The 24719-nt window shown below is 45.3% G+C and overlaps 1 long non-coding RNA gene across 1 annotated transcript; it reads left to right on the top strand.

Moving 5' to 3' along the window:
* Positions 1–3899: 3899 nt before the first annotated feature.
* Positions 3900–23065, top strand: LOC148394771 (uncharacterized). The gene is made up of 2 exons (XR_015859453.1): positions 3900–4253; positions 21699–23065. It is a non-coding gene; the product is annotated as an uncharacterized LOC148394771 (long non-coding RNA).
* Positions 23066–24719: the final 1654 nt, after the last annotated feature.

The following is a 24719-nucleotide window of genomic DNA, read 5'->3' as shown; positions in this document are numbered from 1 at the left end:
CTCTTTTTAAACACTCGGCACTCAGTGTCCACCTTGCTTTTCCTTGGGCGACTCTTTTTAATGGAAGGATTCCAGGGGAAGGTTTGTGGGTGGCTTTAGCGTAAAACTGTATCCGAAAGATCGGCGCGCAAATTACAAGAATGCTGTCGTCACAGCCCACGCTCTAAATTCGGCACTGATACAAATAGAGCGCGAGTGCGCCATTTCCGTACTACTGAGTACGTACACGTACTTGCGAGTGTGCAACGAGCTTTCTAACACGGTTTCCGGTAGTAAATGCGCATGCGAGTGGTTCCCCATCTACTGGGGAAACGCAGTAATTGCAGGCAAAATGACCCCCAAAAAATGTGTAATAATACAATTTATTTAGGGTTGGCGGGCCGGATTAAACGGTCCCGTGGGCCGGATGTGGCCCGCGGGCCGTAGTTTGCCCATACCTGGGCTATGCAGTTAGACATAACTGCTCTCTGTCTTTATGTCCCTGTTTAAGTGTTCAAACACTGTGGCTATATTAACTAATTTCCGTTGTTAAGCTGACGTGTGTAATATATTGTGGTTTTTGTCATCTGTCTGTAACGTCATGGTTCTTTAGATGAACATAACGGCTTTGAAAAGATACCTTACGGAGGCTACGAAAAAACGTTCTCCAGTCTTATGGCAGGGGGTGCTAGTGATCCCGGGATGCTTCATGCACCTACCTGTAGATCTCCAGTTCAAATTTACAGTGAACTGAGGAGCAGTCGTCCATTTATTTCGTTTAACATTGGGGTTTTTTTGTTTTTGTTTTTTTACATCTTGTTTTACAATGGAGGATTACATATCCAAACGATTTTCAACTATGGATTTTTGGCCGAAGCAGGAGGTCATCAGTAAAGGAAGAGCAACTCCGGAGCTAAAAGTTTTGATTCGGACAGCGGGACTTCGGAACGGAGTGGTACGCACGATCGAAAACAAGTTTTTGATTCCATGTGGTTTGTTGAGTGTTTTTATGCGTTAAGACTGCTGATATGATATTTTGATTAAAATAGTTCAAATTAAATAATGAATAAGCCCCACTAGAGCAGTGTTCCCCAACCTTTTTTGTGACAAGGTTAGATGCCGGACAAATTTTACCGGGGGTGACGTGGTGCCTCCCCAGTCATGAACCTCACCGCATGTCACTGCTCTCAACCACCAAACATCCATCTATCCATTTTGAACACCGCGGGGGGCACTGTTTTTCATACTACTTATTGAGGACCATCAAGGTTCCTTTTCTATTTTTTCCGGGCAACAAAGAATTCAAGCCATTGATTCATGTGGCTGAGGATGACACACTGATAGATTCTGAAGAAGACTGTGCTGCTGATGATACTGTCGTAAAGAGGGTTCGTGTTTGATACATCCGTCAGAGCTCCCACAAAGAGTTCCTTCAGACACTATACACTGTGCTCTCAATGCAACATAAAGAGGATTTAGACAGAGCTTGGATGAATTTATATAGCCCTATGGTTGATGAGAGCACTGATGTGGCTTTTGAGGCTACGTTACAAATTTACATTCAGATTGCCAATGAAGCAGGATTGATCAAATCTATCTTGTTGACCGTGGTTTAAAAGGCAGTGATTCAGAAACTATATACTATGTTACCTCGTTTCTTGCAGGAGATGCGATATTGATGAGATATTTATGTCACGTGCTGTGCCATAGGACGCTCAGCCAGCAACTTCCCTCAGCCACACCCCTTTCATCACTGTAATGACTGTCACCCGCTCCCTCTTGTTACCTCATGTATTTAAATCCTGCCCGTGTGTTTCTCCCTGTCGGTGTCTACTGTTGATTCCCGTCTGTGTCTGTGCCTGTTGTTCCTGTCCTGCTCGTCCATTCCTCTCTGGTCTTGTGTGAAGGCTCACGGTCATTGCTTGCTTGCTTGCTTGATTGATTGATTGAAACTTTATTGATCCCGGGGGTGGGGAAATTCAGGCCGCAGCAGTAGTGATGGGTCCATGAGGCGTCGTGTGTCGTGCCGACACAGTGGCAAACTATATTGACACTGTGTCGATACTGTGTCACTGACTGCTGACTGTTAGGGTTTACAGATTATCTTGATCATATGATTATGTTGGAATGTAGACTAGAATTATTAACTTTGTTTAAACCTTTTACCTTTCCTTGACTCTGAAAAGTTTAACCATTCAGTTGTTGAAACTTTCCAAATGGTGTGGAAACATTCTTGCTTAGTCATCTAAAATGCTCCACTAGTTTCTGTTTCCACGACCTTGTAAAACAATGAGCTGGGACCCTCCGCACTGATTAACCAGTTGCTGAGGTGACCACCAAACATGTCCAATGTTACCCTGCTGGATTCTGTCCACAATTTAGGGAGCGCGTTATCTGCGCCTCACGGCAAAAGCCATTGCCAATCACCTGTTATCCAATTTACTCACTGCGTGCTCGTTTGATTTCTTCAGATTTAGGAAAATGCTAAGACACTGAAGCACAAATTAGACTTACACAGGTTGGTTGAGTTCAATCACAATTCTTGTTCAGACAGCTCTGTTTTCAGGAAAGTACAATACAGCGCTGGGCCCTTCGAGAGCGGAAAGTCTCCATTCAGAAAAGGCAACGTCCAAGGTTCTCTGGTTAGCTTATATCAGCTGCACATGCCAGTGTGGGCCGAGTTTGATGGGTAATGAGTCTTTGGGGTGGGGCAAGTTCGCCATGGGAGTGGGTGCTAGTTATGGGCGATTCGGTGTGTGTGGGGGCTGTTGTCTTCCATCCCGTCTTTCGGCCTTGGCGATCATCTTTGGCCGAGTCCTTGGCTGGCTCCCTCTGGCACCTGCTGGTTTTATCTCCACGTGACCTTCCTGTGAACATTCTTCTCCAATCTTGGACATACACTGTCGTACCTCATTCTTTCAATTTTGTCATTTTGTACGAAATTATGTTAGCTTTTGGTTGTGACATCATTAATCTATTGCTGTTCTTTTGATACATCATGTCTTTGCTTATTCTTAGTTTAATCATGCTTCCAACCTTATCTTTTCTTTGTTAGGCAAACTATTTCCCTCTGTGCAGAGCGTTCAGTAGTAATCAAAAACTGGCGTCTAGCATTAGTCAAAGCATAAGATACAATCAAGTACTGAAAGGTCAAGACGACTCTGGCCGTGTTCATGATTTAGAGAAAAAACATCAGGCATGCATTACACAGTTCCTTAAGGGTCATTAAGCTATTTAGGCAATATAAGTCATTTGTTATTTCAAAGTCCTCAGAAATATATATCAGGTCATAAAGTTATAAAAACCTTTCTCATCACCACTTATCAAAAATGTCTAGTTATGTCTTCTTTATTGATTTGGTGTGTAGGTATAATTATATGCTTAAAATGTTTCTTTTATTTATTTAATATGTGAATATACTTGTCTGCTTATGTACTTTATTCAATGAGGTTTGAGCATATCTGTTTTTGTAGCTAGGCAGGACTTTTTGTATTTCGACCTCATTCCTTCAACCCCCACCCTGCTTTCTCTCAATAAATACTCTCTCGCAAGAATCCAAAGTCAGACCTCATTCGATCATCGCTGTACGCACAGCGACGAATGACTCTCCACTTGCAAGTGCTTAAAAAGGGCATACGGTCTCCCGTGCGGTTCTTGCAAGAATAAGTTAGAGTGAGCACAACTAACACTGACACCCGCTAGACCTTAAAAATACTACAGACAACCTAGTTGACAGACACGACTGACACTGATTTGATGACCTAGTATATACATTAATTAATTTAAGAAATTATATTTTATATTGTATTGTTTCACATATTCATTTAAATTTAAAATACCGTATTTATTCTAATTATCGCCCAAGGCGATTAATAGAGAACACTTTTTTTTCGACCGCCAAGGGGCACTGAAATGGGCGACATGTATATTTTCCTTATGTAGTATGCAATACCTGCATCTCACTGGTGTTCTTAACACTAGAACAGCGGCTGTTTTGATCTACCTCTAACAGCGGGGTGCGTCAATTGACGCTCCATCGATGCGACACGTTACCGTCGCACATCACATGTTGCTCACGTCATGTTATCGTGACCGTCTTGTTCGAGCGCACGCCCCGATAATGTAATTGTGTGAGGATATTGTAGCGGAGTGACGAGTGTAATTGTAACATAGTTTATGGAGAAAAACAATTTAAAAGGGACATTCGACGTGCTGTCAAATCAGTCATATTTAAACTTGCGCAATGACGTCGGCATGCTGTCGCGGAGGAAAACGTAAGTTTTGGGGGGAATTTTTAGCAGCATGGGCAATAATTAGAGGTATCAATGTTTTTTATTTATGTCATCGCTAACACATACTGGGCAATTATTAGAATATGGGTGATAATTAGAATAAATACGGTATGTTTTATTTTTTAGTTACAGCCAATCAATAATGTGAACATGTATCGTAACATGAAAATCTAAGTGAACGTGTTGTGAAAGAGGATGCTTGTGCACTGAGATTTGTTTTTTACAAATTTTTATTTAGAACAATAAGTTTTTCCAATGTTTTTAAATTGAGCCTGTTGCGATTTTTGGGCACAATTTTTCCCGCCGTTGAAAACACACTTCAACACGCACAGATGTGGCTGGAGTGCAGTGTAGTGGGTCTTTTGATTGTCCCAGTATCTGACTTGGGGCTGCTCCATAATTCTTGATAACTCCGAGGATGAACCGCAAAAGATCAGATATTGTTTTAGCAGATCCATCCCGTTGACAATGCGCTTTCTTGACAGACCACAATGCTGCTCGTTCGGCCACGTGGCTTTTTTAAAGCAATACGCGCACCGACACGGGGCTTCACTCTATGAGCTCGACACATGCACCGACGGCATCGGTGTCGCCGGTGTTGTGCTCGATTTGGTTCCCCCGTGAGATTTAGTTCCCCCTGCAGCGGGAGCGCGCACGCCTTGTTTGGAAAGCGAAAAGGCGATGCTGTACGGCGTCGTACGGCGTCAGCACTATTGTACTGATCTCCCTGTGCGTTATGTACTTCATGTACGTTGTCACAGTTCATCAGCCAGCCAAACTCATGTATAGAACACTTGAGCCAGGATTCAGAGCGTCTTGCTCCCTTTATTTCGATTCAGTGTTAAACACAACGAGTGAAACTGCAAGTGAAACAACAAACACACTTAGTTTCTTCTATAAGTTTTCTTCTTATCTTGTAAACAATAATAAAGTTATCCAATAAAACAATGACAAATTACAGCCGTTGATTCCGTGAGCATAAGGAGAGGAGAAAGTTTCGCTTAGATGACGCGAGTAACGCCAACGTCTCGCAACTCATCAGTTGTCAAGTCGCTTCAACAAAAACATGCGCAGCTTCCGGTGCGTTTCAAAATACATTTCCGGTTTGCTTCCGAACGACAAATAACCATTGTGTATGCTTCTTTACATAGAAAACATTTCTTACATCATGAAAACAATTCTGAGGGCAGAACAACTATGTTGTTTTCAATAAAAACATGAAGAACTCACATTTGCGTCAGTCAATTTTGATTTTCATAAAGGATTATTCTCATTTGATGTCTTTAAATTCATCCGCGTTCTGCCGTTGAAGCGGGGTGCATTCAATGACCAGTCGTGCAGACACTCATTCACTTCACCAAAAAGCAACGATATAATTATGTGAGCTCTTTGCATAAACCTCGATGCAAAGAAACTCCTCTTTTTGGGTACCGTTACATGCTACAAGGAGTATATATTACAAAGGAGACTTTCTACTGCTGGATTCTGTCCACAATTTAGGGAGCTCGTTATCTGCGCCTCACGGCAAAAGCCTTTGCCAATCACCTGTTATCCAGTTTACTCACTGCGTGCTCGTTTGATTTCTTCAGATTTAGGAAAATGCAAAGACACTGAAGCAGAAATTAGACTTACACAGAATAGTTGAGTTCAATCACAATTCTTGTTCAAAAAGCTCTGTTTTCAGGAAAGTACAATACAGCGCTGGGCCCTTCAAGAGCGGAAAGTTTCCATTCAGAAAAGGCAAAGTCCAAGGTTGTTAGATCAGTTTTATATTCAGTAGCACATTGTGGGCCGAGATTGATGGGTGATGAGTCTTCGGGGTGGGGCAAGTTCGAAGGAGAGTCTGCTTGCATGGGAGTGGTGCTGATTATGGGCAATTCGGTGTGGAGGTGGGGTTCTGTTGGTGTGTGTGTGTGGAGGGGGGGCTGTTGTCTTCCATCCCGTCTTTCGGCCTTGGCGATCATCTTTGGCCGAGTCTTTGGGTGGCTCCTTCTGGCACCTGCTGGTTTTATCTCCACGTGACCTTCCTGTGAACATTCTTCTCCAATCTTGGACATAGACAGTCGTACTGCTGGATTCTTTTAATTTTGTCATTTTGTACGAAATTATGTTAGCTTTTGGCTGTGACATCATTAATCTATTGCTGTTCTTTTGATACATCATGTCTTTGCTTATTCTTAGTTTAATCATGCTTCCAACCGTATCTTTTCTTTGTTAGGCAAACTATTTCCCTCTGTGCAGAGCGTTCAGTAGTAATAAAAAACTGGCGTCTAGCATTAGTCAAAACACAAGATACAATCAAGTACTGAACGGTCAAGACGACTCTGGTCGTGTCCATGATTCAGAGAAAAAACATCAGGCATGCATTACACAGTTCCTTAAGGGTCATTAAGCTATTTAGGCAATATATCAAAAGTCATTTGTTATTTCAATGTGCTCAGAAATATATCAGATCATAAAGTTATAAAAACCTTTCTCATCACCATTTATGAAAAATGTCTAGTTATGTCTTCTTTATTGATTTGGTGTGTAGGTATAATTATATGCTTAAAATGTTTCTTTTATTTATTTAACATGTGAATATACTTGTCTGCTTATGTACTTTATTCAATGAGGTTTGAGCATATCTGTTTTTGTAGCTAGGCAGGACTTTTTGTATTTTGACCCCATTTCCTGCACTACTTAATTGTGATCATCATTCATCCATCCATTTTATTACTCAGGTATTTTCAAAGCAAATTAATATTGTTGCAATTCTTGGCGGCTCGGTGGAACACTGGGTAGCACGTCCGCCTCACAGTTAGGAGGGTGCGGGTTCGATTCCACCTCCGGCCCTCCAAAACAAAAACATGCTTGGTAAGCTGATTGAGCACTCCATATTGTCCCTAGGTGTGAGTGCGAGTGCGTATGGTTGTTTGTCTCTGTGTGCCCTGCGATTGGCTGGCAACCGGTTTAGGGTGTTGTGGTATATGGTTTTTGTTGCTTCGCTGGTCTCCAAAAAACACTCGGTGGTCGGTGGCTGGCTCCAGACAAATGAACACTTCAGGGACACACGGCTGATTGGAAAAAGAGTTTATTCAACCGATGTCAGAGTGAAGTCTTTCCAAAAAGTTGAGTGGCCCCAAGACATGGATGTAAAAAGCCCCCAACCCCTGTCAGGCCCATATCTTTTATACCTGGCAAAGAGCTGATGTCATGGCTTTGTGTACCAGCTGCGGTTTTCAATCTACTAGTTTACTTCAGACCTAAAAAGGAGATCTTGACCAGCGCTGTTGGTGATGGACGACAACAGCCACTTTACCTTATTATAGGATTGCACACATTGCTGAAACTGAAGTCTCCCTGACCAGCAAATATAGAATAGAATCGTATCACTGACGCCAGGTGGACATTTTAAGGCTATCTACAGAAATAGAGGGAATTCCAAATTACACTTCATTGTCCCCCGCCTACTGCCCGATGACGGCTGGGATAGGCTCCAGCACGCCCGCGACCCCCGTGGGGACTAAGCGGTACAGAAAATGGATGGATGAATATTGTTGCATTTATTAATTTGCTTTAAAATGACAGCGCAATATAATTAAAAGCTGACGCTATAGCAATGTCAAATGTGTTCATTTAAGAAAAAGCCACACGTTTTGTGATCAAATCTTTCATAACGAGAATGATTTGAGTGAATTGATTTGAATGAAAAATTGAGAAGAAATTTCAGTTCTGAAGGCTCTTTTTGTCCCAAGCAAAGTGACAGGTGGTGGGGAGGGTGGGATAAAACTTGTTAGAGGAACTCTATAAAAAATGTCAAAAATTCCCCCCCCCCCCAAAAAGAAAGTGAAACCGCGATAAACAAACCGCGATGTAGCAGGGGATTACTGTAATTTGAATTTCAAGTGATGTCAGCAGCGCGACGCGGTGCGGCGCGGCGTTTACAAAAAGGACAAAGATTGATCACGGGATGACGAAGATGACGAAGGGCCCCACGTACTACCGGCATCATTAGCGGCTTTGTTTTGTAAGTGACACGGAGGAGGAAGAGTTTGAAGGATTTAAGAATTTGGAGTGACATAGAAGGTTTGAAAAACTATTATGGCTTTTACGCACGCCCGGTCCTACTCTACGGAGCTCTCTTTCACCTCCGTGGATAGAAGTCGGGGGCCGGTGCTCGGCCGGGTGGCTGTCCGGGGACGGTGGATGGGGCTCGGTCATGGCTTATACGCACGCCCGGTCCTATTCTATGGATCTCTCTTCCACCTCCGTGGCTGGAATTCCACGCCCCCACACGCCTGGAAGTTTGTTTTGTTAAATAAAGAGCCGTTTACCAAACCCATGTCTTTCCTTGTACTTAGTTAACGCTACGATATAGTTATATACTAGATCTGTGGAATAACAATTGGGCTGACGTCAGGGCGCACGCGCGGCGTTGTTGACAAAGGACAAGGAATTTGATCGATGGATTTAATGATTTAGAGTGCACAGATGGTTTGATAATATTATTGCTTATATAATAATTATTTGATATCTAATTTATATATCGTTATATGGGCCTGTGGAATATTTTGAAGTGCAAGCGCCGTCAGCGGCGCGCACCCATTGTTGACAAAAGGACGATCGATGGATTTAATGAATTGGAGTGACACAGATGGTTTTATAAACGTGTTATTTATGTAATAGTTTTTTGAATAACTCTGAATGTTACGTCAGGCCCGTTCTCAGCCCTTTGTTTGTGTTTATGTCACGTTAGCATACCTATCGTTTAGCCTGTTGTTGCTCGTTCATGTCTGTTCTTGGTGTTGGATTTTGTCAAATAAATTTCCCCCCAAAATGCGACTTATGCTCCGTAGCTACTTATATATGTTTTTTTTTCAAGTTATTGTGCATTTTATGGCTAATGCGACCTATATTCCGGAGCGACTTTTAGTCCGAAAATTACGGTAAATAAACAAATAGATAATGTTTTCCTACTTTTGGTCAAACAATATTGTCTTGAATTCAAACTTGTCACTGAAGCACCCATTTTACACCACCTTGTAAGTGCGCACTTCATGTCATTTCGCTATTTGTTTTCTAACAGTACGCTGCCGCACAATGGACCTATATTCCGGAGCGACTTTTAGTCCGAAAATTACGGTAAATAAACAAATAGATAATAATGTTTTCCTTCTTTTGGTCAAACAATATTGTCTTGAATTCAAACTTGTCACTGAAGCACCCATTTTACACCACCTTGTAAGTGCGCACTTCATATCATTTCGCTATTTGTTTTCTAACAATACGCTGCCGCACAATGGACCCAACTATTTATCAACAAATTATTGCCTACAAAACAAAACGTGAATACCCAAATGGTATTACGAAGAAGGAGAAGTACGTTATGAGAAGAAATCACTACCCAGCAGTATTCATACCACAGAGCGGGTATATAAAAGACACACAGATGACATGAGCACAACTCAATAGGCTCCTATAGGGCTGCCAAACAACTGCGCCACAAAGAAAGCCAGTAAGTGCGAAAGTTAAAACCTATTCCCGTATCTGTTTCTTGTCCGAGTGGACTTCTGTTTCCTGCCTGCTGTCCATGAGCCTCTGTCCCGCCTGTGTCTTTGTTTGCCCACCTCCCTTCCCTTCAATAAACCCTGGTCCAAGCTGCATTTGGTCGCCCTGCTCCACTCATTCATGACCATTTATGTAATATTAAGGCTTTAGACCCCCCCCCATATTTTTATGCTACATAAACCTTTTCCATTCCCTTAATAGCCATTCCCACACTGTTCTGTGCATGTATAGTACCTTTGCAGTATAAATAAAAGAACGAACACAAACTGTAGTACTTTATTGTGAAGTAACACAGTACAGCACAATAACAATATGAACAAAATGTACTTTATTGTGGAGGAATACAATACAGAACAATACGTAAACCTACAAAATCTCTTTCTCTGACACACATAATGTATGAAACGAGTCAGCAGAATCAGACCTAGCGGGATGCAACTCATCCTCGCCGTCTAGCTGATTTGTAGTTTCGGAGGGCCGAACGTTTAAGTGTTCAGCGGACAACACCATAAATATAACTGGACAGCCAGCTGAGAAAGGACCTTTTTCTTTTGGTTTTGATGTGGGCCGATCCCATCTTGGTGGCCCCTGAGTTGTGAGCGTAATGATCCAAAATGCTCTCTGTGACATTCGGCTCTCTTGGTGGCCCCTGAGTTGTGAGCGTAATGATCCAAAATGCTCTCTGTGACATTCGGCTCTGAATGCTGCTTGATCTGTGCGACTTTTAACTGACATATACATGTGTGTAAGATGATCCAAGTGGAATGGTGAGGCTACAGGGAGTAGAGAGAGAGTAGAGAGGATTTTAAATCGGGCAGTAGGCGGGTGACACCCTGAACAGGTTGCCAGCCAATCGCAGGGCACACAGAGATGAACAACCATCCGCACTCCCACTCACATCTACGGGCAATTTGGAGTGCTCAATCAGCCTACCATGCATTTTTAGGAACGTGGGAGGAAACTGGAGTGCCTGGAGTGAGCCCATGCAGTCAAGGGGAGAACATGCAAACTCCACACAGGGGAGCCGGAGGTGAAATCGAACCCGCACCCTCTGAACTGTGAGGTGGACGTGCTAACTAGTGTCACCATAGGGAAAAAAACAACGAAAGAAAAACATTGACAAAATGCAGCCACCGGAATTTTCTTATCAGGAAATTCCCCTTCCAAACAACAACCTCCCCCCTCGCACCTCATCTCCACCAACGCATTCATAGATTGAGCGCCTCATCAACGTCAAGGTATGTAGATCTTAAATATATATGTGTTTCTTATTTAATTTATGTTGCATATTCAACTTTGTGCATTTTTGCTCCACAATTGTGGTATAGAAAAAACAAATGTATAAAAAAGTATAACATTTTAATCCATCCATCCATCCATTTTCTGAACTGCTTAGTCCCCACGAGGGTCGCGGGTGTGCTGGAGCTTATCCCAGCCGTCATCGGGCGGTAGGCGGGGAACATCCTGAACTGGTTGCCAGCCAATTGCAGGGCATGTTAGAGATTTGTTCACTCCAACTTATTTTGCAAGAACCACACGGGAGACAAGTAAGTCCTTTTGGACACCTGCAGGTGGAGAGTTCACTCGCTCCAGAATGAAGTCTGAACCCTCGTTCCTGCGAGGGGATATTTATTAAGAGAAACAGAGTGGGGGTTTGGGTAAACTGGCTAAAGCCCTTGTCCTCTAGTCTAAACATGTCAGGGGATGTTTTATGACCTTGTGATAAGGAGGACAAGGTAAGGTATTTATTACCTGTTGCATTCCAACATAATCCTATGATAAAGATAACCTGGAAAACCCTAACATCTCCCTCCTGTTTTATCATATGATTATGCTACCCCAAATAACAAAGACAAGTAAGAAAAAAAACACATATATATGTATAATGAAGAAAGAAGAATAGGAAAAATAAAAAACAACAAACAATTATAGCAACACTTTCCAGTGAAGATGAGGCATTACCTCAACACCCCAGATCAAACTTATTGTGTAAGCGAAAAACCTGCTGGCCAGATGTCATTAGCAGGAAAATTCTTACACGGCCCCTTTGCCACAGGCGACCAGAATGCTATCTATAAAAAATAAAAAGAAAAACACAGAAACAATACATCATTGTATCCATCACTTGCGAAGCATTTTCGATGGTCAAATCAACAAGTTTCCGTAATACATGCTCAACAGAACAGCATCTACGCAATCCACGTCTCATTATCATTATCACATCTGTCACGTCTAAGAAGTTGTATATGTGCTCGCGTTTTCGTCAGCTGATGATGTTCTAGTCTGTAGGTGAGGTCTGTCACACACTGGCGCACACACTCGTGTCCAGTTGGCAGGCAGCATCGGACTACTCTTGTGACCACAAAACCATGATCCGTACTGAACAGGCACGTGCACTCACAGGATGCAGGTGAGGCAGTGCCTCTGAACTTCTGGATGAAGTAGGTCCCGTCCGATGTTGCAGCCATGTTGGTAGTAGAGCCCTTACACCTTGAAAACGGCTCTCTCATCCTGGCACACAGCGGTGATGTCCAAAGCTCCCATCCAGTTTCCTCCTGGAGAGCAGTCGTCGTTAATGCATTTGTGGGTGCTGCAACCTTGGATGCAACATGTGTAGTCAGCAAGACTTGGAATGGTCCCTCCCGTCGTGGCTGGCCCAGTTCCTTCTTTTGATGACCTCGATGTAGACCCAGTCTCCTGGATTGATGGGGTTGTCGACCTGTGAGGAGGAAAGATCAAGCGGCAGTAAATTTGTCTTTGACACAGTTTGAGCGTCCTGATCATATAATCTGCCAAGGACTGCTCTTTATCTGTTGCTTGCAACTCTCGTAGTCAATTGTAGTGCCCATTTAACTGGTAAATAGGAGTGTTTGCGGGAAGAGTTTGAACACCTCCTAATGATTTCCTTTAACCAAAAACTATTTATGACAGGGGCGTTCCCATTTATTGCCTCCTGGTTTAAAAGAGATTGTCTCACCCATGCCTTCTTTCTCCTCACACGCTCGCACCCACACAGGGTGTGAACACACACACACACACACACACACACACACACACACACACACACACACACACAGACGTAGGGATTCTAATCCATCTCTCATGTAGCTTCTTTTGATAGAATCTCCTATTGGTAACTGTATAGCAGACGTTTTAGCATATAATCCCATACTCTGCTATCTCGCTTCTACTTTTTCATGTCGGTGCAGTCGTAGGTGGCCCCTATTGCAGTCATCGACTTGTTAACTGTCGCCTTGTGACTCCTATGCATGATTGTGTGAATGTCAAAAATTGAACGTACCTAACTTTCTGACCATCCAACCTCCACTGTGGTACAAAAAACCTTACTATTGTATTGCGTAGGTACATTGAGCAACCTCGCTCCCTCCTGACTGCCAAATGTCCTGTTCTAAAATTTATATAACTCGACCTCTACGTTTTAAGCTTGATGAGCCAAAATATCAGATCTTGCTCTTGTTTCCTACCGTTTTAGCCTATTTGTTTTATCCAAATCCGTTCAATCTCTGATTATAATGCTTTTCTCTGTAGCCCTACGTATTTTTCAAATTTTTATTTATTTATTTATCAAATCTCCTCAGTTCTGTCAAACTCAGTGCACAATGAACCTCCCTTCCACTTTGAACCAAGCTTCACCAAATTTGGTAACGCCGTACCAAGGAGTGCGATTTGGTTGTCGGACACTCCAAGTCCATATCTTTTTGCCGCACGTCACCCTCTCAAGTTGGTGTTCTTTTGTTGTTGCTTCAGAGCGACCCCATCCATCACTCTTGAATGAGTCCATTGTTCAAATGAGTCAATTTTCATCATTGTGAGTTCCTCCGCTTTTCACTGTCTTTTCTCGTCCCCGAGGATGTTGTCTGTCCTCCGGAGTGTACTTGTCCCCCTCCAAGCACAGGAGTCTTTTCTTGTCCTTTGCCAAAGGTCAAAGGTGCTTCAGAGCCAGGCACCATTTTGTAGTTGTTCACGGCTGCAGGCGAAGACTCGGATTGGGTTTCAGGGACCCTGACACTGAGAATGACAGGCTGGGACATCAAACTTGTAAGAATATCTCCAAATATAGCTGCTGCCATCAATTTGCTGGTAACATTTATTTACCAAACTTCAAATTATTCTAATAACAGCGGTCTCGTTTTTATATTGTAAATCCTGCAACTCATCCTATTTTTTTTTAGCTACATTTTATCTATAGTTCCAATTTAATCGGACAGTATGTTGTCTCCAGTATCATTATTGAAAATCAACTCATTGAGGTCTGCTTTCCACATCAAGCCCTGATCTGTATGTCTTGACCTCTCACATGTTATTGTCATGCTTGCTCAAAAATGTGACTTAGAGTATGGTGCTGTGAATTCTCAATCTCCCCAATGAAATTGGATCCCACCTCGTAGTTCTTATCGCTCTCATGTTCCTGTTAGCCTGCAATTGTCCAAATCAAAAATGTTTTCTTTTAACTGTCTTTCTTTTGAACCTCTAAATCTCTCGTGTTGCTAACCTATCTACACCAGAACAAAAAATTTACCACAGTATAACACCAAATGTATTCGAAAATTCATTGTCATAAAGTATTGTATTATTACTATCTTCCACTATCTGTCCTACTCACTCCCTCCTTTTGAGGCTTGGCAACGCCCATGCCTCACACCTTGACAAACTTTTTGGGAGAATGCGTTCTTTACGACATACGATCATACCATCATCATTTAATTTGACTTTCTTTCCAAAACGCTTCTCAATTTCTAAGTTCACACATCTTCTACGTGTGTTACTGGTTCTCCAGTTTTTTCTCTAGTTAATTATCAATCCAAAAGCTACGTTTTCTTTTAAGCATTCAACCTGCTCAAAATCACTCTTTCATTAAAGTCGCTCTACTAATTTTCTATAGTAGTCGCCAACGACTTCAACCATTCAACCTCTCATTCAGGCAATCATTCATCAATGCTCATCATATGCATCTCACACAGTCTCCAAAAAGGAGTCATACTATCACATTGGTCCCAATTCATCCAAGCTCACCACACAACATTCATATATCATTTTCAACTCAGGTTTCCTGGTAGAACAATCCACCAGTCCAAAAAAAAACTTAACTAAAACAAACAACTGGCAAATTAATCTGAATTTTTTCTTTGTTTTTAAATTTGAAGAACTCAATCTCTCAGATTTAGCTTGCATTTAGAATTTTGTATAATCAACCAATCAATTATTCCTATTAAATGTAGCATTGCAAAATCTTAAATTCACAATTTAGCTTCTTCCAATTCCTGAAAGCATGTTCTGTCATTTTTTTTTCTTCTTCGAATTTCTCATGTGGGCTTGACACTTAACATGCACTAGTGTGGATTAGTTTCTGCTCGCAAACAGGTTTCTCTCTTTTCCTCTCATTTTTATCTGTCAAAATTGTTTCTGTTCTGCGGTGTAAATTGAATAGACAACATCCATCCATCCATCCATCCATCTTCTTCCGCTTATCCGGGGTCGGGTCGCGGGGGCAGCAGCTTTAGGAGGGACTCCCAGACTTCCCTCTCCCCAGCCACTTCATCCAGCTCATCCCGGGGGATCCCAAGGCGTTCCCAGGCCAGCTGGGAGACATAGTCTCTCCAACGCGTCCTGGGTCGTCCCCGGGGTCTCCTACCGGTGGGACATGCCCGGAACACCTCCCCAGGGAGGCGTCCAGGAGGCATCCTGATAAGATGCCCGAGCCACCTCATCTGGCTCCTCTCAACGTGGAGGAGTAGCGACTCTACTCCGAGTCTCTCCCGGATGACCGAGCTTCTCACCCTATCTCTAAGGGAGAGCCCGGACATCCTGCGGAGAAAACTCATTTCGGCCGCTTGTATCCGAGATCTCGTTCTCTCGGTCACGACCCATAGCTCGTGACCATAGGTGAGGGTAGGAGCGTAAATCGACCGGTAAATTGAGAGCTTTGCCTTTTGGCTCAGCTCTCTCTTCACCACAACGGACCGGTACAGGGTCCGCATTACTGCCGACGCTGCACCGATCCGCCTGTCGATCTCACGCTCCATCCTCCCCTCACTCGTGAACAAGACTCCAAGATACTTGAACTCCTCCACTTGGGGCAGGATCTCATCCCCGATCCGGAGAGGGCATTCCACCCTTTTCCGATCGAGGACCATGGACTCGGATTTGGAGGTGCTGACCCTCATCCCGACCGCTTCACACTCGGCTGCGAATCGTTCCAGCGAGAGCTGGAGATCACGGCCTGAAGAAGCCAACAGCACCACGTCATCTGCAAAAAGCAGAGACGCGATGCTGAGGTCCCCAAACCGGACCCCCTCAACGCCTCGGCTGCGCCTAGAAATTCTGTCCATAAAAATTATGAACAGAATCGGTGACAAAGGGCAGCCTTGGCGGAGTCCAACCCTCACTGGGAACGAATCCGTCTTACTGCCGGAAATGCGGACCAGACTCTGGCATCGGTGATACAGGGACCGAACCGCCCTTATCAGTTGGCTCGGCACCCCGTACTCCCGAAGCACCCTCCACAGAACCTCCCGAGGGACACGGTCGAACGCCTTCTCCAAGTCCACAAAACACATGTGGACTGGTTGGGCGAACTCCCATGCACCCTCGAGGATCCTGCCGAGGGTGTAGAGCTGGTCCACTGTTCCACGGCCAGGACGAAAGCCACACTGCTCCTCCTGAATCCGAGGTTCGACCTCCCAACGGACCCTCCTCTCCAGCACCCCTGAATAGACCTTACCAGGGAGGCTGAGGAGTGTGATTCCCCTGTAATTGGAACACACCCTCCGGTCCCCCTTCTTAAAGAGGGGAACCACCACCCCAGTCTGCCAATCCAGAGGCACTGTCCCCGATGTCCACGCAACGTTGTAGAGGCGTGTCAGCCATGACAGCCCCACAACATCCAGAGCCTTTAAGAACTCCGGGCGGATCTCATCCACCCCCGGGGCCTTGCCACCGAGGAGTTTTTTGACTACCTCAGTGACTTCGGCCCCAGAGATTGGAGAATCCGCCTCAGAGTCTCCAGGCCCTGCTTCCTCAATGGAAGGCGTGTAGGTGGAATTGAGGAGGTCTTCGAAGTATTCTCCCCACCGACTCACGACGTCCCGAGTCGAGGTCAGCAGCACGCCATCCCCACTGTAAACAGTGTTGACGTTGCACTGCTTCCCCCTCCTGAGACGCCGGATGGTGGACCAGAATTTCCTCGAAGCCGTCCGAAAGTCATTCTCCATGGCCTCACCGAACTCCTCCCACGCCCGGGTTTTTGCCTCAGCAACCGCCGAAGCCGCGTTCCGCTTGGCCATCCGGTACCTGTCAGCTGCCTCCGGAGTCCCGCAGGCCAAAACGGCCCGATAGGACTCCTTCTTCAGCTTGACGGCATCCCTTACCGCCGGTGTCCACCAGCGGGTTCGGGGATTGCCGCCACGACAGGCACCAACGACCTTACGGCCACAGCTCCGGTCGGCCGCCTCAACAATGGAGGCGCGGAACATGGTCCACTCAGACTCAATGTCCCCCGCCTCCCCCGGGACGTGGGAAAAGCTCTGCCGGAGGTGGGAGTTGAAGCTCTTCCTGACAGGAGATTCTGCCAGACGTTCCCAGCAGACCCTCACAGAGCGTTTGGGTCTGCCAGGTCGGACCGGCATCTTCCCCCACCATCGGAGCCAACCCACCACCAGGTGGTGATCAGTTGACAGCTCCGCCCCTCTCTTCACCCGAGTGTCCAAAACATGCGGCCGCAAATCCGATGACACGACTACAAAGTCGATCATCGAACTGCGGCCTAGGGTGTCCTGGTGCCAAGTGCACACATGGACACCCTTATGTTTGAACATGGTGTTCATTATTGAAAATCCGTGTCGAGCACAGAAGTCCAACAATAGAACACCGCTCGGGTTCAGATCAGGGGGGCCGTTCCTCCCAATCACGCCCTTCCAGGTCTCACTGTCATTGCCCACGTGAGCATTGAAGTCACCCAGTAGAACGATGGAGTCCCCAGAAGGAGCGCTCTCCAGCACTTCTTCCAGGGACCCCAAGAAGGGTGGGTACTCTGAGCTGCTGTTTGGTGCATAGACACAAACAACAGTCAGGACCCGTCCCCCCACCCGAAGGCGGAGGGAGGCTACCCTCTCGTTCACCGGGGTGAACCCCAATGTGCAGGCGCCCAGCCGGGGGGCAATAAGTATACCCACACCTGCTCGACGCGTCTCTCCGTGGGCAACTACAGAGTGGAAGAGAGTCCAGCCCCTCTCGAGAGGGCTTGTACCGGAACCCAAACTGTGTGTGGAGGCTAGTCCGACTATATCTAGTCGGAATCTTTCTGCCTCGCACACCAGCTCGGGCTCCTTTCCAGCCAGAGAGGTGACATTCCATGTCCCAAGAGCCAGCTTCTGCAGCCGGGGATCAGACCGCCAAGGTCCCTGCCTTTGGCTGCCGCCCAGCTCACATTGCACCCGACCCCTTCGGCCCCTCCCACAGGTGGTGAGCCCATGGGAAGGGGGACCCACGTTTCCATTTCGGGCTATGCCCGGCCGGGCATAGACAACAGTCTAGCAAATTTCTTTATACTAAAAGTTTAGCCAATCTTCATCAATTTGGGACTTTAACTTTAACCCATACGCACACACATGCACAGCTCTCGCGTGCAGAAGGTAGGTCTCAGCAACAATGATTCGTCACAGGCTGGCCATTTCCTGTGGTCGATCATGAGCTGGTCCCTCCCATGCACACGAGGACAGCACATTCTAATTTTATTTATTTATCTTCTAGAAGCAAGTTGCATTTCTTTACCACTTGATTTGCATATTTTAACTTTAGTGTAACACAAATTGATCTCTAGTCATTTGTAATTTGCCACCTTACTATTATTGTTATTATTATTAAACTCCTCTTGCCCCTCGCTTGAGCCGCGGTTTGAGCTGCGGCCTTGCACCCGCTCACAGGGGCCTTATTGTGTCCTGGTCTGACGAACACTTATGACCTCATCAGTTTTCATCCTTCTAGCTTTTGTCTCTTGAATTTGTTCTCATCTCTTTGTGAAGATTTCAACCACACTCTAGCACTTCTACTACTTCTTCCACATTTCAAATTTTCTTGTACTCCATACATTTTCTTCCACTTCAGCATGTATTGCATACAATTAAGAAATCTACTTGCCATGAACTTCTCATCTCAAAGAAGAGCAGAGCAAGAGATTTACTGTTCTTATTTCCCATCTTAATTTTAGTAGTTTAAGGTTTTACAATTTTTTTTTTTTTTTTTTCAATTTTTTTTTTTTTTGAGGATCCTCAATGCAGGTTTAAATTGACCTTTCAACAAATTACTAGCCTGTATTAATGCCGTGGATCAATGCTAGAACTGCTATTTAGTCAATTTATCCTACCAGTCACACACTCAATCACACAAGTTATCCCTGCCTACGCGAAGTCCTCCTTTTAAAAAAAAAGGAGCTGCTTCATCCAGTGAGGGGACTCTACAACACCCCCCACCTTCCCTGGGAACTAAAGACAACAGTCCTTGTCCCCAGCCCTGCCAACGCGAAGTCCTCCTTTTTTTTTTTTAAAAAAAAAAAAGGAGCTGCTTCATCCAGTGAGGGGACTCTACAACACCCCCCACCTTCCCTGGGAACTAAAGACAAGAGTCCTTGTCCCCAGCCCTGCCAACGCGAGGTTGTACTCTTTAGAACAGTGGTCGTCAAATAATGATCCATGGAGGTACTGAGATTTTAAAACAGTTTGAGAACCACTGCTCCAAAAGAGACACCTCATCCAGAGGGGGACTCTACAACACCCCCTCCTTCCACAAAATTTACTTTTTCCTGTGCACTTCTACCTTTTTACGCGTTTCACAAACAACAACACAATCACACAACTTCAGGCCTTTAACTTACTTGTCCCCTTGGTTCGTTGCACTGCCGGGTCCCGTCAATCCACCTCTGTCAGACGAAGGCAGACCTAAGATGCTGGCCCAGCGAAGAATTCTCTTCCCAGGACTTTCTTTTCCAGGTCCTCCAAATGGACGCTGGCTTGTCGACAATGCAGCACGTCCTCCTTCGTCAGCCAGATAGCGGGTATGAGGGATCCCGGGTTTCGGCACCAAAATGTTAGAGATTTGTTCACTCCAACTTATTTTGCAAGAACCACACGGGAGACAAGTAAGTCCTTTTGGACACCTGCAGGTGGAGAGTTCACTCGCTCCAGAATGAAGTCTGAACCCTCGTTCCTGCGAGGGGATATTTATTAAGAGAAACAGAGTGGGGGTTTGGGTAAACTGGCTAAAGCCCTTGTCCTCTAGTCTGAACATGTCAGGGGATGTTTTATGACCTTGTGATAAGGAGGACAAGGTAAGGTATTTATTACCTGTTGCATTCCAACATAATCCTATGATAAAGATAACCTGGAAAACCCTAACAGGGCACACAGAGACAAACAACCATTTGCACTCGCACTCACACCTAGGGACAATTTGGAGTCTTCAATCGGCCTACCAAGCATGTCTTTGGGATGTGGGAGGAAACCGGAGTGCCCGGAGAAAACCCACACGGGCCCGGGGAGAACATGCAAACTCCACATAGGAAGGGCCGGAGGTGGAATCGTACCCGCACCCTCCTAACTGTGAGGCGGACGTGCTACCCAGTGTCCCACCGAGCCGCCAAAAATTTTAATATTAAATATAGATAATAATGAAATATTAAAAAAAAAGGATCATTAGGGTAAAAACTTGCAGATTATTGCATTTTCAGTTATTTCTAATGGGGAAAATTGCTTGGAAACTCAACAGTTTCATTTTTCAACGCTCCTTCTGGAACGAATCAGCGTTGAAATTCGAGGTTCCACTGTAATAGCAAAATTAAGCTTCATGAAGCGTTGATATTTTTTTTACTCCTCAGATGGTTCTCTTGGTTTAAACTGTTGAGATCCTGTTTTCAATGTCATTGGCTAGAGAGGAAATAATACAGTGGTACCGCTGCTTACGAACTTAATTGGTTCCACGATTGGGTTTTTAAGTAGAAACGTTTGAAAGTAGAAGCGATGTTTCCCATAGGAATCAATGTAAAAGCAAATAATGCATGCCGGACTATCCCAAAAGTCACACTTGCCCTATTAATCCATGTAAAACACAGAAAACCAAAACAAAAGTTTTATTTTTGCTTTTTCAAACCTTTACAAACCTTAACAAAAACCAAATGTCACTTTATTCTTGACCCCCTAGCTTTTCTTGGGGAGAACGAAAATCTTATTCTCTTCACTTGCTAAAAAATACCCCCGAAAAGACACAGAAAAAGTTAGGCTAATAAATTATTGTATGCTTCCATGTACTCCCTGCAATGTGCACGCTCACGTACTCTTTACTACTTATTACTTTGAAGTTGATTGAAATTGACAAGCACAAAAGTGTGTTCTTCATGTTTTTTACAAGCTGGTACTGTCTGCCACACAGCAACGGTTTCTGCCTTTCACTCAGTGCGTGCGCGCCGGCAGCATGGAATACCTACTTGGCACAACACCGGCCATACTCCAGAGCGAACTCGGCGATACACATTCATTCGCCATGCTCCTTTATGATTTAGAGTTCCTATCGATAGTCATAGGAGACATACTCGACTATACTACTTGTTTTTAGTTTACGCGCCGAGACAAAGATGGAATGGCAGAGACAAGGCAGGGGACGGGGGTGGAGGGGTTGGCTGGTCCGTCGGTTCAGGAGTAAAAAATTGTAGACGCTAAAGGGAAATGTGCTTTTGGGAGTTTGCAAACATATTTTTTAAGGTTGTGTTAAACTTATAATCATATTAATATCTAGTATTGGAGTGCTCGTGTGGATTGGTGGGGGCCGAGGAATGTGCAGGCAAACTGCATGAACTTGTTTTCTTCGAAGTGTTGTGGAATAGGCCCGGATAGGGAGTACCGGAGGAGACCATCTCAAGGTCGGTGAGGAACGAGAACAACAGCACGTCTATGAGACCGGCCTTTGAGGGGAAAACCCAACCGTCTGACCTCAGCGACACCTGGACCGGGGAGGAGATGGCCATCGACCAATCATCTCACAATATTTTGCATGCTTTAATATTCATATTGTGTTTCTTTAAAACTGGGCAACCCGGAGGAATGTGTCGTCTTTTGGTGGTCACAAAAACCCACGAGTTTTAGTGTGAGGGACCCGGGACCCAGGCCTGTATTAGTGCGCTTTGTCAGGAATAAACAATTGGTAAATTTGGTCTGATTGATCTACTGGTCTTCTCTCTGACAGAACGAACTCGCAAAATTGTTAGGTGCGCCAGTGTGTGGATTAGGACATCGCAATTTATATGTTAAGTGTTGATCGCAATTTGGAGTCAGATCAATAACTAGAATCCGTAACCTAACAATTTCTTGGTGACCGCGGACGTGACGTCAAGAGAAGGGTAATTGACAACTCGTGGTCTTTAGCCAAGACACCGGACAGTGTCAGGGACACTGTCTCCCGGTCGGCGAACCGTTTGGAATAAGCGCACAACGTTGAGCTGGTACGACGTCTCCTCATCACCGATAAGGTAAGCAGAATACCTGTTACTATAAGTCGAAATGCTGCAAATTGAAAGAGGAAATTTGAGAGGAGGCCGTCGTTCAGATCAAATAAGGTGTGCATGAAGTTAAGATACATACGGTGAATAAGTTTGGAACTTACGTGTGTAACGTGTACGGTAAAGTCAGGGACTTACGCGTACTAAGGATAGGTCAGGGACCTAGTGCTTCGTCGTGGCGGACAAGGGTGCGGTGACGATCGTATTCAAATAGCTGGGGTTAATAAAGAGATCCCCGAGGGGAAGTGAGGCCTCCTCAAAAACTATCCGGTGGTAACAGTTCCTCCTGTGAGAGATCAGACCGCTAAAATATCCAAAATGAACCAAATTGGGGGGAGAGTGTGTGTGCGCGCAGAGGATCCTCATGAGTGGGTGTGTATATCAGTGTGTGTGAGTGAGATGTGTGTTCTATGGAAGAAATCAGTAATGGAGAATGCTTAGGAGGCTTTTGAGCGATAATAGGGAAATTGAGAAGTGGACAATGGTGTGTTTAAGTTGGTTAGAGAAACTAAGATGAGCAAGGTGTGGCAGTAGATAAAATAAGGCATGTGACAGAAAGTTACTAGAACGGTGGCTTGATAGGATGAGAATAAGAGACAACAAATGTTGTGTAGAAGACATTGAAAGATGTCGAATGTGAACATGATGAAGGGCGCAACAGCAAAGTTGGCCTGCCCTTTGAGAGGTTGAGACTGATGAGCGTGCCTGCACTCGCGCGTAGTCGCGGGTCTGGGCTGTGCGCGTGGGCCTGTGCTATGCTCGTGCGGGCGGTGGGCCGGCATCATGATTGTTGCAGGAAATGGCCAGCCTGTAACCGGTCAACATTGATGCCGCGACCCCCCCTCGCACGGGGGGGTGCTATGGCCCGGGCGGGGCAGGGACAGTGTGAGTTTCTCAGTGAATGTTTGAAGCAGTGAGATTGAGCGGTTGTGTGCGTGCTCGGTGTGTGCGTTTATGTGCACACCCTGTGTGGGTGCAGGCGTGTGAGGAGGAAAACGGCATGGATCAGAGAATGTTCAAGAAAGGGGGGGCTAACTCGTAAATAATGAGGAGCTATTGGGAGTAATCTGTTTGTCCTCTCTTTAAGGTTAGGTTAGGTTAGCAACACGAGCGATTTAGAGGTTCAAAAGAAAGACAGTTAAAAGAAAATAACATTTTTGATTTGGACAATTGCAGGCTAACAAGAGCATGAGAAAGAAGGGTAGAGAAAGCAGTGAAAATAGACGAGGAAAGAAATGAATACAAGGGCATTTATCCATCTTTGCATGATGTGACAAACCCGAGTGCCCCGACACTCGGAGTGAGCTATGTTGGACCGCCGCCGTACGGCGACCCCGGAGTAATAGCTCCGGTGGTGACGCTGGGTGGCAGGATGGTAGTGGATGTCGAGGGCGAAGGCGAAAGGGCGGATCAGAGTATTGTACAGTTGATTGAACAAGCAGTAAATAGAGAGAGGCGACGTGCCCGGGAGGGGGACACATCCCGCGTGGACACCTCCACCCCCGGTCCGAGCCCTCAACCGTCCAATGTGACGAAAGGAGAAAGCTGGCATAGACTTACTGCCGAGAATGAGGCGCTAAAAAAAGAAAATTGATCAAGCCGATAAGCAGAGTAGACAGGAAGCGCAGATGTTAAAATGGGCAACGGAGAGAGGGAGACGAGAAGACGCGAAGAGCGCGCGAAGAAAGCAAGAGCGTCCACAGTGGGAAAGCAGCGAGGGTGAGGAAGAAGATGATGTTGTGATGCAACAGAGAAAAATGTTGGCGTGCGCGAATCAGGACAGTAGAAAGAAGTGCAGACAGGGAGAGAGAGAGAGACACGGAGAAAATATAATTTGCGGAGTGGTCAGGGACAGATGACACAGGCCGAGGTGCAGAAATATTGAATTGATGTGTCCGCTGGTGACCACATCGGGCGGTCAGCACTACGAGCCCATGGTGCTCCGTGGTGTGACCGCGATGATGGAAAAGATGCCCCCACTTCACAGAGGAGGCAAGGTGTGGCTAAACAAATTTTTGGCTCTGATGAGTGGGCAGAGCTGTACACTCGGTGACATGCGCCAGATGTTGGCAGGAGCATGCTCCCTAGTGCAATTGCAGGCAATTGAGGAAGCAGCAGGCACAGCGAGACTGGGGAGGGAGGTGCCCTTGCCACAAGTAGCAGCGCCCCTGTTTGAAAACATTAAATTGACTTTCCCACAACCCACCGATCTGGCCCCCACTATGTTTCCTTATGATGTGAAAATGTCACCTGCACAACATTATGTAACGTGTGGAGAGTTGGATTGAAGCCACAGGTCGCCATCCGGCTCTCACGCATGAGGAAGAGGTGCTCTT

Source organism: Syngnathus floridae, chromosome 7 (genome assembly GCF_059516105.1).
Source record: "Syngnathus floridae isolate MCC-2025c chromosome 7, RoL_Sflo_1.0, whole genome shotgun sequence".
Taxonomy (NCBI): domain Eukaryota; kingdom Metazoa; phylum Chordata; class Actinopteri; order Syngnathiformes; family Syngnathidae; genus Syngnathus; species Syngnathus floridae.
Note: the sequence above shows the minus strand (reverse complement) of the source record. Positions and strands in the feature narration are given on the sequence as shown.